The sequence below is a fragment of the Symphalangus syndactylus genome, chromosome X (assembly GCF_028878055.3).
Source record: "Symphalangus syndactylus isolate Jambi chromosome X, NHGRI_mSymSyn1-v2.1_pri, whole genome shotgun sequence".
NCBI classification, from domain to species: Eukaryota; Metazoa; Chordata; class Mammalia; order Primates; family Hylobatidae; genus Symphalangus; species Symphalangus syndactylus.
In genome coordinates this window covers 54,867,095-54,888,588 of record NC_072447.2, presented here as the reverse complement: position 1 = coordinate 54,888,588, position 21,494 = coordinate 54,867,095, and the positions used below count along the sequence as shown (strand labels likewise).

The 21,494-nt window shown below is 42.2% G+C and overlaps 1 protein-coding gene across 7 annotated transcripts in view; it reads right to left on the bottom strand.

Moving 5' to 3' along the window:
* USP9X (ubiquitin specific peptidase 9 X-linked) overlaps positions 1-14,425 on the bottom strand; it is a 150,918-nt gene extending 136,493 nt beyond the window's left edge. For 2 of the 7 annotated variants that reach the window (XM_055269208.2, XM_063634496.1), the window contains exon 1: positions 14,142-14,420. The gene's annotated coding sequence lies outside the window, so the exon portion shown is untranslated. Of the gene's footprint in view, positions 1-13,128; positions 13,904-14,141 lie in introns of those variants that run through there. The other 5 variants (XM_055269207.2, XM_055269211.2, XM_063634497.1 and 2 more) reach the window with 4 other exon arrangements.
* Positions 14,426-21,494: the final 7,069 nt, after the last annotated feature.

Below are 21,494 nucleotides of genomic sequence, written 5' to 3'. Positions count from 1 at the left end.
TTATATTGGTGAAAACACTGTGAACAATCTCAAATGTCAGCCAGACACAGTGGCTCACACCTGTAATCCCAGCACTCTGGGAGGCTGAGGCAGGAGGATTGCTGGAGCCCAGGAGCTCGAGACCAGCCTGAGCAACATAGTGAGCCTCCATCTCTATAAAATAAAACCAATTATCTGGGCATTGTGGCATGTGGCCGTGGTCCCAGCTACTCGAGAGGCAGAGGTGGGAGGAATCGCTAGAGCCTGGAAGGACAAGGCTGCACTGAGCTGTGATCACACCACTGCACTCCAGCCTGAATGATAGAGCAAAACCCTGTTTCAAAACAAAACCACCTCAATCCAACAGAATGGATAAATAAATCATGTATTTAATACAATACTATACAGTAATGAAAAAGACAAAGTTGGCTGGGCACAGTGGCTCACGCCTGTAATCCCAGCATTTTGGGAGGCTGAGGCAGGCAGATCACCTGAGGTCAGCAGTTTGAGACCAGCCTGGCCAATGTGGCGAAACCCCATCTCTACTAAAAATACAAAAATTAGCAGGGTGTGGTGGCAGGCGCCTGTGATCCCAGCTATTCGGGAGGCTGAAACAAGAGAATCACCTGAACCTGGGAGGCAGAGGCTGCAGTGAGCCAAGCTCGCGCCACTGCACTCCAGCCTGGGCAACAGAGCAAGACTCCATCTCAAAAAAAGAAAAAGACAGTTAGTGATCATGTGTTGAGCAACAGCAGCCAGATACAGGAGTATATAGTGTATTACTCCATTTATCTGAAGTTCAAAAATAGGCATAACATTCACTAAAAGACAGAGGTCAGGCTGGACACGGTGGCTCACGCCTGTAATCTCTGCACTTTGGGAGACCGAGGCGGCCACATCACTTGAGGTCAGCAGTTCGAGACCAGCCTGGCCAACATGACAAAACCCCATCTCTACTAAAAATACAAAATTAGCCAGGTGTGGTGGTGTGTGCCTGTAATTCCAGCTACTCGGGAAGCTGAGGCAGAAGAATCGCTTGAACCGAGGAGGTGGAGGCTGCAGTGAGCGAAGATTGGGCCACTGCACTCCAGCCTGGGCAACAGAGCGAGACTCCATCTCAAGAAAAAAAATAATAAAAGAGGTCAGGGTATTTGGGGTTTTACGGGGAGGAGGGAGAGGCATAAGGGAACCTTCCAGGGTGCTGGAAATATTCTGTATCTTGATCTGAATGACTACACAGATGTATATATTTTCTAAACATTTATCAAGCTATACAATCTAATATTTGTGCATTTTACTGTAAGTTATATATCTCAGTTAAAATAAAATTTACAGTAGATAAGCCACTCAAAAGATAACATCACATCTTCTCTTGGCAGTCCAAGACACTGGTTCTCAAAGATCCCTGAGATCCTTTCAAGAAGAGGTCAGAGAGGTCAAAATTGTTTCCATAAGACTTTACTTGCCACTTTCACTGTCGTTCTTTCTCAAGTGTACTATGGAGTTCTTCCAAAGGTTATATGATGTATTATATCGCAATAGATTGAAGGCAGAAGGAGGCAGAGAATCCAGTTGTCTTCTATTAAGCCAGATATGAGATTTGTAAAACATGTAAAACAATGCCTCTCTTCTCACTAATTTTTGTTCTGGAAAAGTTATTTTTCATAAAAATATCTACATTGACATGCAGTAGGGTTTTGTTACTTTTAAAAGCACACATAACTTTATTAAATGTCTGTTTTCATTTCTAATACAGTAAATAATCAATGGCTGTAACCCCACATAAACAAAAGCTCAATAACTTAAGAGTATAAAAGCATCCTGAGACCAAGAAGTTTGAGAATGACTCACCTAAGAAACAATAAAAATAAGCTTCTTTTGCTAGTTCTCTTACAGTAAAATAAGAAATGAGGTATCAACATTTTCTCTGAAACCATCTGTGCCAGATAAAAATCACTGTTGCTGTATTTATCTGTGTATTTTCATCTTCAATTCGGAAAAAATAATTTCCCCCTAAATACTATTTCCCCTAGCAGGCTATATCACTTTTTAGCAAGTTATGTTATTAAAGCACTAGACTGCAGATGAAAACTTAACCAAACTTTAAGTTGCTCTGCCAACAAAGAAATTATACCCCTGGCTACAAAGTCTGTGGTCCCTAAATTCACAGTACAAGCTGTGGGCCAAGCACAATTAACCCACAGGATTCTAAATGAAATAAAGCCCTTCAGACCACACACAGGAGAAACAAGGGGGTGGAGACATTCAAGTTGTTGGATTGACAAGTAAATGGAGGAATATAACCAACTTCTAAACCCACTAAAGTGTTTTTACCTTCTCTATTTTCCTTTACTTGACAATTTCTCTTCTCTAGACTACAGATTTTTCCACATCTCTAGGAATAAAGATAAAATTTAAGAACTCAAAAAAGTAGTAGTTTAACTCACCTCTTGCCCAACATCTTGGTTTTACAGAGTCATGAAGACCCAAGAGGTTAGCTAAGTGATTTAACACAGGGAGTTGGGTAACTGGAACTAAAGCACAGCTCTTGACCAGGTGCGGTGGCTCATGCCTGTAATTCCAGCACTTTGGGGGACCAAGGCAGGCTGATCAACTGAGGTCAGGAGTTTGAGACCAGCCTGGCCAACATAGTGAAATCCCATCTCTACAAAAATTAGCCGTGGGTGGTGGTGCCTGTAATCCTAAGTTACTTGAGAGGCAGAGGCAGGAGAATCACTTAAACTCGGGAGGCAGACGTTGCAGTGAGCTGAGACTGCACCACTACACTCCAGCCTGGGCGGCAGAGCGAGACTCTGTCTCAAAAAATCAATAAAATAAAGAAAGAAAACACAGATCTTGTGACTCCAAGTCCAGTACCCTTCCACTGACCACATTCTCACTTAAAATAGTAAAGCTAACCTCCAAAACAGGAAGCAATGAAATGATTACAATTAAACGATGAGATTATTCACCTGTTTGTATATCAAAGTATTTTAAGGCAAAATAACATCTACACAAACCAAGGAGAGGCTACAATTAGTGCTCTCTGGATGCCAGAGTCTAACCCCTTGGGGGGAGGGGGGAAGATGACACTTGTGCTTTGATAATCCACTGTTTAAGGAACCACATTGGGAGAGTAGTCATTCTGTAACCCAGATTCCTTTCTCTCAATGACCTTTCAACAGACCTCAACAGACAGCAGCTCTCAGTGAGGAAAGGGAATTGGAGGTGGCAGGAAAAGTTGAAAGGGAAGACAATAGAGGTGTTTTGCTTTTTAGCTCAGTACTCCATTCTGTGGCAGAAAAGCCAAACTCAAATTAGCAGCACCTCCCTCATACCATGGGAGCACCCCATTGATCTCCTTCCTTTATTCCATTCCCTAATCATTATTTCTTATCTTTCAGAAGAATGGTTAAAATACCATCTCAATCCCCCGAAACCCAACTCTCCAACACATCTGCCACTAATGCCACCAGAATTATCTTTCAAAAACAAACACAAATCTAATGTCTTTCACTTAAACTTGAAAGTACATCTCTCATTACCTTAACAGTAAAAGGCAAATGTCCTAACATGGCACTCAAGGTCACCCCTTGTGATTTTAGCTTCACTCAAACCACCTTTCAGTCCCATCTCCCATAACCCCTCCCCTCCCAGTATCTCTAGTGTTCCTTGCACACTCTCCTACTAGTTCTTACTCTGAAAACACTATACTTTCACACTTGCATTGCTCCATTTCAAATAATGGTTCTCAATTTTGCCCCCAGGGCACAATTGGCAATGTCTGAAGACATACGGGTGGGGTAGGGGCTATACCACTGGCATCTTGTGGGTAGAAGCCAGGACTGAGTAGGACAGCACCTCACAACAAAGACTTATCTGGCCCAAACTGTCAATAGGGTTAAAAAACCCTGCCTGATCTCAAGTTGATCCCTCTGCCCGGAAGTCCGTGCTCTAATTAATAGGGCCATGAAAATAGTACATCTTTGAAGACCTCACCCAATGCCAAACAATGATTTCTCCATCTCTCCAACTACACTTTTCACATTTCCATTTAATACAGCAGTAATTGCACTGTATAATTGTCTGGCTCACCATACTTCAGAGCCTTGAGAGGAGAGAATCATCTTTATATACCCTCTGGTGCCTAAAATGGCACAGGTTGAGCATCCCTTATCTGAAAAATCTGGAATCCAAAACGCTCCAAAATCTGAATTTTTTTTTTTTTTGAGATAGAGTCTCGCTCTGTCACCCAGGCTGGACGGAGTGCAGTACCGCGATCTGGGCTCACTGCAACCTCCACCTCCCAGGTTCAAGGGATTCTCTGGCCTCAGCCTCCTGAGTAGCTGGGATTACAGGTGAACACCACCACACCTGGCTAATTTTCGTATTTTTAGCAGAGACGGGGGTCTCACCATGTTGGCCAGGCTGGTCTCGAACTCCTGACCCTCAAGTGATCTGCCCACCTCAGCCTCCCAAACTGCTGGGATTACAGGGGCGAGCCACCATGCCTGGCCCCAAATTTCGGATTTTGAATTTTCACTCACCCACAAGTAATATTCCAAATATTCCAAAATATGGGGAAAAAATTACAAAATCGGAAACACTTCTGATCCCAAACATTATGGATAAGGCATACTAACTGAATCCATATTTAATCAATGAATTCAATTCAATCACAGTAAGGTAGCACTGACATGATTCTCCTTCCCATAATGCACCGAGGATAACAAACCAATCCTCAGCTGACATTGATATGGCTCAGATAACAACACGCACTGACATCAGACAAGAAACATGCCGGGCACGGTGGCTCACACCTGTAATCCCAGCACTCTGGGGGGACGAGGCAGGTGGATCACCTGAGGTCAGGAGTTCGAGACCAGCCTAGCCAACATGGTGAAACCCCATCTCTACTAAAAATACAAAATTAGCCGGGTATAGTGGTGCCCACCTGTAATCCCAGCTAGTCAGGAGGTTGAGGCTGGAGAATCACTTGAACCCAGGAGGTGGAGGTTGCAGTGAGCCGAGATCATGCCATTGTACTCTAGCCTGGGCAACAAGAGGGAAACTCCATTTCAAAAAAAAAAAAAAGAAAAAAGAAATACACCTGTAGGCACTACAGTAGGTTCCTCCTCCAACACTCAGTCTGGCCCCACAATCCCTCTTGCCTCAGCTCAGCACGCTCCAAGTCAACTCTTAAGAATCCTGGATAATTAATTATACCTACAAAGGACACAGTAAACAGGTAATATATACACTAATTAAATGAGTAAATGAGATTTTCTATATTTTCCAAAGTCTGGACAAATGCTGTACATAGCCAGTATCCTCCTTTCACATTCCTGAAAATGTGAGAGAAGTCAAAAATTTCAAAAACAGTCACATGTTTTTAGGGGTTTTTTCCCACTCACAGAGTACAGAAAATTTTATTTCTAATTATACCCTCACCTTTCAAATGTAAACTTCATCATACATTTGCCTCACTTAATTCCTATTTCATTGTAATTATTTCATTCATTATTTGAACAAAGCCAACTAACCTAACCAATGAGCACAATCTAATCCAGTAAGGTTTAAGATTCATATCCCTAACCAGTTCCCTCTGTCTCAAGGATATTTAAGACCTCCAGGGAGGCTGGGCATGATGGTGCACGCCTGTAATCCCAGCACTTTGAGAGGCTGAGGCAGGCGGATCACCTGAGGCCGGGAGTTCAAGACCAGCCTGACCAACATGGAGAAACCCCGACTCTACTAAAAATACAAAATTAGCCGGGTGTGGTGGCGCATGCCTGTAATCCCAGCTACTCAGGAGGCTGAGGCAGGAGAATCACTTGAACCCAGGAGGCGGAGGTTGTGGTGAGCCGAGATCGCGCCATTTACTTTTTTGTTTTCCGCTCATTCTTATAAAAAGGCAAAATACATCTGAACTTGCACATAAACACAAGATACTGCCTTACAAATACAGCAAAGCTGCTGAAACCAAACTATTCTCAGGCAATACCACCTTGCAATAAAAAGAAACCCCTTTCTTCAGCTAATGTACAGAAGTCTGAACCTGACTTAAGGAAAGGAGGTTCAGAGTTGTTAACATATAGTGTATCAAATAGGAGGTCGAGCACAGTGGCTCAGGTCTATAATCCCAGCAACACTGGGAGGCCAAAACAGGAGGATCGCTTGAGGCCAGGAGTTTGAGACCAGCCTGGGAAACATAGCCAAACCCCTGTTCTCTAACAAAAATTAACCAGGTGAGGTGATGTAGGCCTGTGGTCCTACTTACTCGGCAGGCTGAGGTGTGAGGATGGCTTGAACCCAGGAATTCCAGGCTACAATGAGCTATGATTGCGTCACCGCACTCCAGCCTGAGTGACAGCGAGACCCCCCCCCTTAAAAAAAAAAATCACTGCTCTTAACTAGGGGCTGGCAAACTATGGTAATAGACCAATTCCAGCCTCCTGTTTTTGTACAGCTCACAAGCTAAGAATGGATTTCACAAAGAATGTTTGCAATCAATTTGATGACAGGGAACACTGAACTTTACCCAATAAAGCAAAATACTGTATTACCTCCCCTCCACACACACACACCAAATTGTTTTTCTGATTAGACCTAAGTTATACATAACTGTATTTAATTATATTTTTTATTTCACCAATAAAAAATTTACCCAATGTCCTCAATTTTCCCTCTTAGCCCACAAAGTCCAAAGTATTTACTATGTGGCCCTTTACAGAAAAAGTTTACTGATCCCTGTGCTCTGAACTCCAGAGATGTTACCAAGCAGAGCAACCAAAACTTTGTACACTACACTTGGACCAGAGAGAAAACACTGTTAGGCAGAAATGGGTTCAATACCATACGGTAACTTCCATGCTCTGTGGGGTCCGAGTTAGTAATAAGCGGCCTTACTTAGAAGTTCTAAGTAACCAGTTAACAGAAAAGACTAGAAATGAGAGATGTAACCAACAGCCTCAACTTATAACTCTCAATAGCCACCAAAGTCAGCAGGAATAAAATGGACATAAAGGATACTAACACGAGGCTTCCCCACTCCCTTTTTCCTTTCCACCCAATTCACAGGCTCTGTAGAAGATGGGGATCTAATATCCAAGATCACCAGCTCAAACTCATCCCAAGGAAAACAATTCCTTTGATTATGGTTGACTAACATGGTGTTCAAAGCTCACATGATTAATAAGAATAAACTGTAGGATGCCATAAGATGAAGATGCATCAATTCTGTACAAGAGGTTGGAGGTACTGCAAGTTAAATACTGCCCCAAATTTTCCCATTCAGGTAATCAAATGGTTATTATAAACAGTATTATTCTAGGTGCTCTCTAATATACTAAGGTAAAGGACAGAATCCCTGACCTTATTATCCATTACCAGGGAGACAATTTAATGTTAATTTTATGAGTGACTACAGAGAATTTAATAATTAATGTGATTTGACAGATATATATATAGCTTCATAAAGAAAGTAGTCTACGGCATGCTATCTTGGTCAAGTTACCTCACCTTTCACCTCTTTGAGCCATTTTTCTCATCTGAAAAATGAAGAGTCTAACTAGAAAGAATTGAGATCTCTTCCAGGACTTCTCATTGTAATGGGATTAGTAAGACAAGTGACTCCAAGAAGTAAAAAGATTTAGCAGAAAATAAGTAAAATAGCAAGAACGTGATAAACTATATTCATCCAACAGTTACTAAATGTCTATATGCCAGGCACTTTCTAGGTGCTAAGGATATTATCAGTGACTTAGAATGAAAGCCACTAACCTTAAAGATAGAATTTGGAGGACAAAATTAATCAAAACACCTAAACAAAGTAAATTAAATAGAAAAACACACTGTGTAGAGATAATAGAGCATCAATACAGCAAAGGAATGGCAGGAGTAAGGGGTGATACCAGAGTATGTAATTTCTGGTCAAAAATTAACAGCATCAGAAGTACAGCTATTCCTAAAGCCAGTATGCCAAGAATTCCTAAAGAACCTATTTCTACTATACTTGACATTTGGGCTCACTGGAGAAAACTGGAGTTCAGAATGAAATTCTATTTAAAGTGACAAAAAAAATTCAATTGGCATATACCATAACAAAGTTTTTTTTAAATAACAACTTAATCCAATCTCGCCTATGAGGTACATAAAAGAATGCCAGAAAACTAGCACTAAAGACTTTAGAGATCAGCTAGTCCAGCCCACCTCACTTCATGTTAGCTTCTAGACAACAGTAATCTCTAGAACAGTGCCTAGCACACAGCAGATGCCCCAGAAATATTTGTTGAACGGATTAAAAAGGAAACAAATGTCTTAACAGATATTAACGTTTACAGTAGAGCTGGAACCGTTAACACCTAGAAGGTGCTAAGTGACAATAAATTTGATATATATGTGCACATATACTGTATATAATACATGTGAGTGTGGAATCCCTGTCTCTTCTAGTGTTTGAGCTTTTCACTACATGTTTATGTTTCAGTCTGGAATTTTTGACTGTGTGACTAACAAAATGAAACTCAAGCAAGAGTACTGCTGCCTAATGGTGGAACACATGCAAAGGGTCTCAGATCTCCCCTTTCCCTAAAAGAGACTGCAAAAAAAACAAACCCTGGTTACACATCAGACTCACCTATAGAGCAAATATATATTTTGAAAAAGCTCCACAGATGATTGATAAACAGAGGTGGTAGAAAATCCTTGTTAAGCAGTGATTGAGAATAAAATTGAAAATCCATTTGCTGCCAAATATAAGGTATGTGTGTATACACACGTTGAAGACACCAAGATTTAGCATGGGTATGTTTGAAGAATAAATTTTAGGTAAGCGATCTCATCCTAACAATATACTTTTTCACAAGTTATTCCTTAGAAGTATGTTACAATGATCATCATTTTATAATCCACAATAAATGATAAATTCAATGCCCAATATAGGTAAGTGTTAAAAGTTTTAAGTCTTTTTTCCTTATTACATCAACTTTTCTCATGATCCTTAGAGTCTCATTTTCTGTAATTTAACAAAAAGATCTTTGGGGAATCTTGTGTCACACTAAGAATGCTCATAGGGCCAGGCCCAGTCGCTCATGCCGGGAATCCTAACACTTTGGGAAGCCCAGGTAGGCAGACAGCTTGAGCCCAGGAGTTCAAGACCAGCTTGGGCAACAAGGCAAAACCCATCTCTATAAAAGACAAAAAAAAAAAAATACAAACAGCCAGGCATGGGAGCACCTGTAGTCCCGGCTACACTGGAGGCTAAGGTGAGAGGATCACCTGAGCCCAGTAGAGGTCGAGGCTGCAGTGAACCATGACCACTCCAGCCTCAGTGACAGAGTGAGAATCTGTCTACAAAAAAAAAAAAACACCTCATAGATCCTAAACTCCTATAGGCTTCCCCGCTGCAATCCCCCCACCATGCAGAATTTGGTCCAACGACCAAGGGGATTAAGAGACAGGAATTCCAAATAAATGTCTGTTATTGTCATTTCATTCATTCCATAAAACAATTATACATCAATCCCAAAACAACACAAAATTCAAAACGCTTAATCAAAATCAAACTGATTTTGACTAAGACAAATAAAACTCTAAATTCTCAAACTGAGATAACAGAATTTCATGTGATACTAAATGGTAATTTGTGGGATCATTTAAATAAATTACTAGGAGACAAATGCATAGTTTCTACACCTTTTAGGAATGTTGTGTAATATTTTGTCATAAACGCACCAACTAAACTATCACCCGGAGCACGCTGGAAGATATATGGAAGGGGAGAAACCTATTTGCCACATAGCTTTTAACATCTCCCTTGGACAACCGAGATATTTATCAAATTGGAGACTATCTTGATAGTCTTAAAAACTAAACTATATCTTAACTTACTCTGGTACAAGAAACAAACCAAAAGCTCTAAATGCTTTTTTAAAAATAGCAATCAGTGTCATTCCACTAACATAGCACAGTAGTTGAAGCACCACTGGTTGAACCTGACAGACCTCAGACCCATCTCGTAAGGCAATAAATGGAAAATGCTTAACAGTGCTGACAGATAATTAATGCTCAAATGATAATCATGCTAATAACTGAAAACAATTGGGAAAAAAATCCATTTTCTTATTTACCGACTTGAAAGTTCTAACAACATGATAAAAACAATAGCCCAGTGGTTTTCAACTCCAAATGCATGTAAGAATCATCCACAATGCTTTTAAAATATACCTTTGCCCAGGCTCCATATGAGACCAATTAATCAGTCTCTGTGGGTGGAACCCAGGGATCAGTTTTTTTGTTGTGGTTGTTTTTTAACCCCGCCAAGTGATTCTCATGTCCAGTCAGGGTTGAGGTCCAATGCACTAACTCTTTCTCAAATATTAACGTTAGAGTCTATGTTAAAATAATACAAGAACTTAGCAATAAATAGGATGGCTTTCAAAAACACAGCTCCTGAAAGAACCAAATGAAAACTAAAATCCGGTTTTTTCCCTTTTTGAAAAAAAAAGAAAAACAATTCAAGACTCAGAAAATATACCTACAAGAGGGGAAACATAATGTAGGCTACCACAGAAAGTAATACGTTCTTTAAGAATAAAAATCAACTCACTCAATCTCAGGATAAGACCCCCCTCACTTTCACTGCCCAAAAGACTTACAAGAACACTAATCCATTAACACACACTGCTAGATATTTCAAATAACTAATTCTTACATCTGTTTTAAACAGATTGGTTTTAATACTAAAATTTTGAAACTAAAACGTTAGAAATTGATCTTATTAAATAAAAATAAGCTCAAAGACGCTTGTTGTGTGACCAACTATCAAGAACTGGATGACTGGCAAATTCATGACAAACATCCATTTCAAAACCGTAAGCTGCATTATTACCATCATGTCAAAGAAAAATCTCTGAGAAGATAGCAAAGAAATCTCATATCTTAAGATATTTAAAAAAAGACTCTGGAAGAAAAAAGATCTTAAGTAAATCCTACTTGAGCATTCCATAGATAAAACATGAGAACCGGGAGGCCGAGGCAGGCGGATCACGAGGTCAGGAGATCGAGGCCATCCTGGCTAACACGGTGAAACCCCCGTCTCTACTAAAAATATAAAAAATTAGCCGCGCGTGATGGCACGCGCCTGTAGTCCCAGCTACCAGGGAGGATGAGGCAGAAGAATCCCTTGAACCCGGGAGGTGGACGTTGCAGTGAGCCGAGATCGTGCCACTGCACTCCAGCCTGGGCGACAGACAAAAAAACAAACAAAAAAAACCCATGAGAACTATGGACTATGCAACACCAAACTACAGACCCCAATAACCTGGTGAAAGGTAAAATCTGCCCTTCAAAGTTCCTTCCTTAAGTAACTTAAGATTCTCACATGTACTGTTTCTGGTGCTATTACTCCCTCCAGAAATTCTCAGAAACTACCAAGGTCAGCAAACAAAAGAAACATGAGAACGTTGATAACCAGAATTACAAGTTACATGTTCATGTAAAAAAACACAAGAAAAGGGATAGAGAGAATTCATATAGTCCAAACGTCCTATTTTTAAATTAGAGAAAACAAAACAGCAAAATACCAAAGACATTCTGAGTTCACCTGTAGAACACCAATTCCAAATACTTTCACTCCACCCAAAAGCTGGAACAATAAAGTTTAAAGGGTTAAAGTTAGATGTATGACACAGCACGAGTTTAAAAACTGAGAAAACGAATGTTGGCACTTTATATTTAATACATAATTCTTCAAGAATTTGAAGGCATTTGCTGAAACCAAAATGGCAGCCCAGCGATTTAGAAGACGAGCGAGATCTAAAGGAGAGTTTGTAGTCTCTATTTTTAAGTTCAAGTATACTAACCAGCCAAGCTAGTCATGGTTAAGGAGTCCTTACCTAAGGGTAATCAGCTCCGAGAGGGTTAAGTACCTGCTGGAAAGTTTCCTAATCAATGCACCCCAAATCATTCTTCCTCAAAAGTGAAAGTATACAAACGTTAGGTAGATTTAGGGACTCATGGGTTTCCAGGTAAAAGAACAGTATACATACTTCTCTCCCCGAAAAATAAAGTATGAATATTTAAACTATACCTACAACTAGCTTATTTAAATCAAAAGACAATCTGAAACAATTATATACACCTGTAAACTGCACCGTGTAAATTCAATTAACGTTATAAGTATGGAACTCACAAAAAATAACATGCTTAATTTAAGCAGGTTCTACTAGAAATTTTGCAAATTCTCGTGTAAGTTCTAGTCGCTACAGAAATCCACACAAATAATTTAAGAAGCCATCTACACACCTGCTGTGTAACTCTGTAACTTATTTCACAATGAATGAAAAATCAGCCATTTACCCAACCCTAAGCCTCACGTCACAAGAATCTGAAGATCTGATCACTAACAAACTCGCACATGCTAATATTTGCAGAAACAGTTAAAAATAGAAAGGTAATAGGTCCAAGCTAGCTTGGAAGCTATTTCTACATTCAAAAACCCCTTTCACGGCTTTGGCCCTCTGCAAATAAAGCGGGGCGAAGGGGGTGTAGGAGGCCGATAACCCAGCTCCGACTCCAGGAGCCCAGGGCCAGGGAGAAACTGCGGGTTATCGCGGGAGGGTGGGGGGAGGCGGACAAGTCGTCAGGCATGATAGCCAGGCGTAGCCGAGGCCTAGCTCCCCGGCTCCAAATCACTCCACCTCAGTAATGGCGTTTGGTGTCAAGTGGAACCAGACCGGGTAGGAAAGCGGCCGCCGGGCGGGGGGCGGCCAGCCCCCAAACCGACCCGGCCCTCGGGTGCGGACGGCGGGGGGGCTGCCCGCCACGCCCGGAGACTCCATCCTCCTACTCGGCCCCAGACAGGACGGGAAGGGGGAGGAGGGGGAGGGACGGAGCCGTCAGCCATTTTCCCTTACAGTCCAAAACACACAGACACGCTCTCGGGACACCGGCTCCACACACAACACGGCCCCGCGCGCCCGCCCAGCCCGGGCCGGAGGAGGGGGAACGGGGAAGCCCCGGCCTGGCCGGCAGCCGCTGAGGGAAGAGGCTCGCACACACGCACACCCCCCTCGCCCTCCTCCCCTCACCCACATCCAGCTGTTGGCCCCGGGAAGGAGCGTCGCCCCGGTGCAGCTGGCCACTCACCACACGACACAGACGTCTTCTCACAACCAGGGCACGCGGAGGCGGGAGGCAGCAGGCGACGGTGGGGCTCGGTCCCGGGACAAGACCTGCCCGGGGGTGACCGGCAACAAAGTGTATCGAAAGGCTGCGGCGGCCGGGCTCGGGGCTGCGGGCGTCTCTACCAAAAGGCTGCACACCAGCGCCAGAACTCGCTCCTCGCCGCGCCCGCCTCCTCCTCCTCGGCCGGCGACGGCCCTCTTCCCCCTTCTCCCCTCAGGCTGGGGCTCTCGCTGAGCTCAGACGGGCTCCGGGCGGTGCGTTTCTCCTGCGTCACCTCCTCCTGCTCCTCCTCCTGCAGCGACGGCTTCACCTTCCCCTAGTCGCCGCCTCTGTCCCCGCTCCCGGCCTGGTGGCTTTGCAGCAGCTCGCTCCTCGCTCCCGGCGCCGACCCAAGCACCGGGCGCTGAGGCAGCCGCCTCCCGTGAGAGAGAGGCGGCGGCGGCGGGCTCCCGCGAGGCCCGGGAGCTGTGTAAGGCGGGGAGGGGCTCGGCGCGGCAGAGGCCCTCACGGGGCCGGGGCCGGAGAGGTTGCGGCTCCGGCGGCAGCGGAGACTAGCGTCCGCAGCCGCGGATGCCCGTCCTCGTCAATATGGCGGATCCGGCAAACCAAAAAAAAAAAAACCGCTCGGCCAGTGGCGGCGGCGGCGGTAGCGGCGACGGCGGCAGCAGCGGTGGCGGCGGCGGCGCAGACTCCCACTAGCCCCAGATCCGCCCCAGAGCCGCCCAAGACCCGAAATTCTCCGCCCCTGCCAGACCCCGCCCCTCTCAGGCCCCTCCTTTCGGCCCTCCCCCTGCTCGTGCCCAGCCCCCTCCCGCTCAGCTGCCCCCTCTTCTCTCCCTCCACCCCGGGCCGTCAAGGCTAGGAGAGCAGTGCGAGCCGCTGAGGGGGCCGGGCTTGGGCGCGAGCCGCCTGGAACCCGGAGAGCTAGGGTGGGGGAGGGGAAGACAATGCGGTAAAGATTGTTCGCGCAGTACCGTTTCTTCCGGCTGGCCCCTTCAGGGTCGTGCTACCGCCAGAAATCCTGTTCCATGCCCCTCGGCTCAGGAGCGGGATGAGGGCAGAGGTGGCTCTAGGACCGAAGTTGGGGAAGGGAGGCCTGAAAAGATCTGGCACACCACGCCGGAGGGGCTGAGCGGCAGGGACTGGCGGGGTGTGTGGCCACGACAGGGTTAATCGCGTGAGCCGCAGCCGCGTCACTCATAGTTTGACTCGGGCCGCTTGTTTTTGTTCCATTGTGAACCGTGGCTCCGCCGACAAGAACCCGGATGATGACGTCACCGGCCTCCCCCCTTTTCCGGGATCGTGGGGGGAGGGGCGCGGAAAGATGAGATCCCGAGACCACCCGCTGGGCGGTCGCCGCCGCGGTGCCTGGAGGTCTTGGCGGCGCAGCTGACCCGCGTCACGTGACGCACGAGCTGGCCGGGCCACTGGCTGCGGGGGCGCGAGGTCCCGAGGGCCTGGCCACCTGCTTGGCGCCGATAGGGGGAAGGTGTGGCTATCTCCTGCAGCGGAAGGAGGGGGCGTGGGGAGTGAGGTCCTTTTCCCCACCCCGCGAGGGAGGTGCTCTGAGAAACTCACACGATCATGCAGCATCACTATCTGAAAGCGTTTAGGCGTCTTCACAGCCTGATGGGACTGACCACCTTTTTGGCCGTAGGAGCCCTTCAAACAGACCAGCAAAGAAAAAAATTATAAAGTGCCCCAGACGGCTTAGCGAATAGGCCGTACTTGATGTGGCAAGATTAGCCTCCACTGCCAGATCATCAGCACGATTCGGTGTTAGAACCCGGAAGAAACTTATGAACCCATCCGCTTTGTCGTGGACTATTTTCTACATGTTTATATTCCAAAGTGCAGGCATAGGAAAAACTTAGGCTAATCTCAAATTAATGGGGTGCTTGGAACAATTCTATACAGTCTACCTAGGATGCCCAAATGAAGAGGAAATTAACAGTTCCTAATTTACAGATTTCCTTTTGACTTAAAAAATACCTGTGAACATCAAATTGCATGCAAAATCATAGTAAAACCCTACAAACCGGGATCTATTTTATAGAGAAGAGGGTTGAATTTAGTTATGCTATGATTATATCAGTTTGTAATAAAAGACTGTTAAAAATGGAACCAAACTAATTTAGGTGACAGTGAAAGCAAGTTATTGGTATCTTAAATTTTTAAACCATTTCTCTATTTAGCACAAGATTGTTTACAAATTTTCCACCACAAAATTATCTAATAGGGTATCCAAGATAAATCATTCATAGCCCTAATAACTCTTAGCATATGTTACCTTGTTTTTATATTATTTCCATGAATCATTTGCTTCCCCACTAGCTCATGGGCTTCTAAAAAGCAGACATGACCACCCGTGTACACTGTAGGCTGTTATCTTCGATTTTAGATAAGGAAACAGAAAGGGTAAATGATTTGCCCAAGGTCAGGATTGGAAAGTGTTGAACACTGGTCTTTTAACCTTATCAAAAGTGCACCTTTAACAAGGATATCCCCTCTCACCAATTCTGTTCAATATTGTACTTGCAGTTCTAGCCTGAAAAAGAAATGAAAGGCATCCAGATAAGAAAGGAACAATTAAACTATCGCTACTTTCACATGACATGATTTTATATATAGAAAATCTTGGGAAATCCACTATAAAAAAAAAAAAAAACCAATAAAGCCAATAAGCAAGTTCAGCAAAACTGCAGGATATAAGATCAATATTTAAACATCAGTTATAGTTTTACACACTAGCAATAAACAATCTGAAAATTAAGTTAAAATTCCATTTACAATAGCATCAAAATCAATAAAGTTAAAAATCGATTTAACAAAAGAAATGCAAGATTTGTACATTGAAAACTACAGAACATCATTGAAAAACATTAAAGACTGAAATAAATGAAAAAAATCCCATGTTCAAGGATTAAAAGACATAATACTATTAAGATAGCAATACTCCTCAAATTGATCTACAGAGCCAATGCAATCCCTATCAAAATCCCAGCAGGCTTTTTTTTTTTTTTTTTTTTTGCAGAAATTGACAAGATGATGCTAAAATTCATACAGATAAAGAGTTTCCCCCCCACCTCGCCACTAGCCAAAACAATCTTGAAAAAGGAGAACAATGTTGGGAGGGCTCCTACTTCCTGATTTCAAAACTTACTATGAAACTATACTGCATAAGGACAGGTATATACGCCAATGGGATAGAATAAGGAGTTCATAAATAACCCTTAACATATATGATCAACTGATTTTCCACGAGGGTGCCATGACCATTCAATGAGGGAAAGGACAGTCTTTTCAATAAATGGTGCTGGGAAAACTGGATATATATATATATATATATATATGCAAAAAAATGCAGTTGGGTCTTTTCCTCACATAACATACAAAAATTAACTGAAAATGAATCAAAAACCTAACCATAACAGGTAAAACTATAAAACTCTTAGAAGAAAACGTGACAGGGAAGTTTCACAACATTGGATTTGGCAATAAGTTCTTGGATATGACAATAGCACAGGTGGAAAAAATAGATAAATTGGAGTTCAACAAAATTAAAAACTTTTGTGCATCAAAAGACACTATCAACAGAGTAAAAGGCAACCTACAGAATGGGAGAAAATATTTGCAAATAATATATTTGATATGGCATTAATATCCAGAACATATAAAAAACTCCTACAACTCAACATCAGCAAAATGAAAAACCCAAGTCAAAAATGGGCAAAGGACTTGCAAAGCCATTTCTTCAAAGAATATATGTAAATATCCAATAAGCACATGAAAAGACACTTAACATCATAGTCATTAGAGAAATGCAAATCAAAACCACAATGAGATACCACTTCACACCCATTAGAAAGGCTATTAACCAAAAAAATAATAATAATAACCAGTGTCCGGCCAGGATGTGGAGAAATTGGAACCCTCCTACATTGCTGGCAGGAATGTAAAATGGTGCAGCTACTGTGGAAAACAACATGGCAGTTCCTCAAAAAGCATAAAATTACCATATGACCCAGCAATTCCACTCCTAGGTATATACCCCAAAGAAGGGAAAACAGGGACTGTAACAGACTCTTGAACACCACCATTCATAGCAGCATTATTCACAATAGCCAAAATGTGGAAACAACCCAAATGTCCGTCAACAAATGAATGGATAAACAAAATTTGATATATACACACAATGAAATATTATTCAGCCTTAGAAAGGAATGAAACTCTGATACATGCTACAACATGGATGAACCTTGAAAACATTATGCTAAGTGAAAGAAGCCAGACACAAAGGCCACATATTGTAGGTTCCACTTATATGAGGTACCTAAAATAGTCAAACTCATAGAGACAGAAAGTAGAATAGAGGCTACCAGGGGCTAGGGGGAGGGTAATAGGGAGTTGTTTTATGGGTTCAGAATTTCTGTTTGAGATGATGAAAAAGGTTCTGGAAATGCAAAGTGGTGATGGTTGCACAACATTGCGAATGTACTTAATACCACTGAATAGTACTCTTTAAATGGTAAATTCTAAGTTATCTGTATTTTACAATAAAAAAATGAAGAAAAGAAAATCCAGCCAGATACAGTTTCATATGGTTTAGGCTATACATTACACTCCCACCAGCCGTTTTAGTCTCAACTATCAAGTCAAGCTCACCACCAACTGATGCCTTGTGCTCTCTCCAGCTACCCAGAGGGTGCACCTTGGCTCCCAGGGTAGATTTGGCCTACAGGACTGCCCCCTTCTGAGATCTTCCACTTAGTTAATGGGATAGGAAATAAACAGTTTTGAGTTAAAAGAATAGGTTTATTATCACAGTGCAGCTCCTTAAATTAAAATCCATATAGTCCAGGTCTTTCTTCTTCCTTTGTTTGGGTTTCTCTTTTCTAACACCTGTCCTTTAGTTTTCAAACTGTAATTTTTTTTAACTTCCTGGTTCTGCTTCATTAGGGCAAAACCTTATTATATTACATTTCCTCATGAAATTTCTCATTGCTCTCTCTCCCCACTCTCCCTGCCCCAGAAATATCTGGTAAGTATACTCATTGTTTACTAGGACACTTATCTTAAACCATAGACAAATTTTCCTGGATACATTGATATTACTTAATATTTTCAGGAGTACAAATTTTAAAGTTTTATAGGCAAGGGGTTAAATGCTTCATACCTGTGGAAATACTTTCCGGGCTAATGGCCAAACTAAAATAGAAGAGGAGGGACCTTTGATAATATGTTCCCTAGAGAAGGCTTTGTGATTGAATGGAATGAGCAAAGTCCACAAAGAGTTACTATTTTTAATATAAAAATACGATAACTAAAAATCTAAGGAGGTGGTCCCACTTAATCTTTATGACAACAGGCAGAAAATGTAGCTAGGGAGAACAAGAGATAATTAAATGATTGCAGTTGATAATGTGCTATTGCTCATGGATATTTGACCAAATTTTAGACACCAGTGCCTAACAACCTGCTTAGAAGTGGTCTGTGCCTCCTGCTCTGTGGGAATCTCTCTGAAACTGACCTATTCCCAGCCAAAGACTTGGATGCAGAGTCCTGTAAGGACAGCAAGAGTAGCCCCAGCCTTGGATCATCCCTGAGTTCTGGGGACATAAAGGAATCTAAATCAAAACTACCATGTATCTGCCCACTCAAAGGGGATCAGCTACCTGGTCTCAGTCATGGTACATGGGGCTTAGTCACCAATCAATACCACTGACATTAGAAGGAGAACATCGAGGATAAGCTAGTTAGGAGTGTTATCAACTCAAAGACTATTTCATATTAGTAACTGCACAAAAGTCTTGAAAACTTGCAGCCCATGTATGAAAGAAACTCGACAGTTGTCTCAACGTTGATCATCTTTTTTTTTTTTTTTTTACCCCAAGTTGTTGTTTATTTTCATGAGCGGGGGGAAGAATCCTTTATGATAGTGAAAATATGCTTTATTTTTTTAATACAATAGCTGCCAACAATATACTGGTGTTGATGTTCCAAAGAGAAAAGAAAATACATGCATGCTATAATAAGCTTTCATTTGCCTGTTCAAGAAATTCTAAAGAAAATACTCCAATTCTGTTCAACATTATGGCTTGAGAAGTTGAAATTTTTCCATGATGAAAATATAATTTGTGTGGCCCAAACCTTGACTATTTATAAAGGATGGAGTTTTTAAAAGCCCATATATATCAATAATGAACGCTCCCCTCTCTTTGAATTAAATGCTTAATTTAAATTAATGTAAGAAATTGGTGAATCATTAAACTTGATGAAATTTGCATCAAAATTTTCATGAAAAAATACATTTCTATTTCCTCTCCATTTTTACTTTGTAGATATTTTCTAAATAGGTTTAAGTGCACAGAAATAAATGCTATCTACATGCAACTGGAGAGATTTAAAACACAACAGAAGTAAAGTTAACATGCCTAAATCCTAGAGTTGATCCACTTAGTGCAAGAATAAATGTCAGAAATCTCTTAATTGTAAACAGATTGCTCAAGGATTTAAAGATAAATTGTGAAAGTCAAAATTACCAAGAAATAAAATCTTACTTGAATTTTATGACAAAAGTTAACAGTCGTAGTAAAAGAAGACAACAGAACTGTATAGAAAATCTGCATCTACATCAAAAAAGGGAAGTTTTATCAATTAGAATAGTAGAGAACTTTCCAACTATTGAATACAAAACTTTCTCAGAATCCCTTGGAAAACAGTAAGACTTTCCATTCAGACTCCATTCTCCTCATTGAAGTAAATACAAAAGGTGTTTAAATGAAGGGGAATGATTTGTTAGTTGTAAAAATAAAATCAGATTATTTCCATTATGCCAATTTATATACTGCATGAACTGTCTACCATGAAAATTTTATGATCCAAATTTCTCAAGATTTTAAGCTATGCTCTTTCCACATACAATGGGATTAAAGCATGTTGTCGGATCACCCTTTTAACTAGGTAGCTTTTGTCCATTTACCAATTTCCATTTGATGTGACTAACGCCCCTGATAAAGTAGTATCTGTCTTTCTACAAAAAAAAAATAATTCTGTCATCATCAAAATTACAATGGATGTGCCTTCCTCGAACGTGGCCAAGTGTAATCACTGGGTTAATAAAAAGCAAGAGAATAAATACCCAAAATGAAAATACTCTGAGTTGGGCCAGACGCAGTGGCTCATGCCTGTAATCCTAGCACTTTGGGAGGATGAGGAGGGTGGATTACAAGGTCACGAGTTCAAGACCAGGCTGCCTAGGATGGTGAAACCTCGTCTCTACTAAAAATACAAAAATTAGCCGGGCACGGTGGCGGGCGCCAGAAATCCCAGCTACTCGAGAGGCTGAGGCAGGAGAATCTCTTGAACCCGGGAAGAGGAGGTTGCAGTGAGCCAAGATCGTGCCATTGCACTCCAGCCTGGGCGACAGAGCGAGACTCCATCTCAAAAAAAAAAAAAAAGAAAAGAAAATACTTTGAGTTTCAGAATGAATTTTCATCACTCTATTTTGAAGAATGGAGCTCTTTCCTCTGTTAGCCCTCCACCCTGCACTAAAGGTTACAAAAATCCAAAAAATACATAAATATTCCTTATATCATGCGTTATGCACCAGTTTGGGGTTGCCTGATAAAGTCGTAGCTACTATTTAAACAGACATTGCACCTCAAAATTCTGCCATCTACACACAGTGAATGGACACAATGGTGAGGGCTCCTGGGAGATGGCAAGCTACCTCTAAAGTGAAAAGTTTGTGGTGCAGTGTCTCCAAATTAAAAAGAGGAGAACACGGGTACAGAGGTAGGCAGGGTAAAGCGATTTTAAAATAATACTGCTTAGGAGTGTGTGTGTGTGTGTGTGTATTTTTTTTTTTTCAGATGCAATCTCGCTCTGTCTCCCAGGCTGGAGTGCAATGGCTCGAACTCGGCTCACTGCAACCTCTGCCTCCCGGGTTCAAGCGATTCTCCAGCTGCAGCCTCCCAAGTAGCTGAGATTACAGGCGTGCGCCACCTCGTCCTGCTAATTTTTTTTTTTTTAGTAGAGACGGGGTTTCACCATGTTGGCCAGGCTGGTCTTGAACTCCTGACCTCAGGTGATCTGCCTACCTCGGCCTCCCAAAGTGCTGAGATTATAGGCATGAGCCACCACACCTGGTCAAGGAGTGTATATTTTAAGAAAACTACTATACCTTGTCTATCCTTGATCCTAATCCTCAATAACTGCATGTTCGTGTAAAATACAATTTCTGCTCTATAAGAAGAGGAGTAGCCTGTTAGGAAAAGCATGTTCTTAGGGGAAGACATGAAGACATCTCTTTCATAAATGCAATT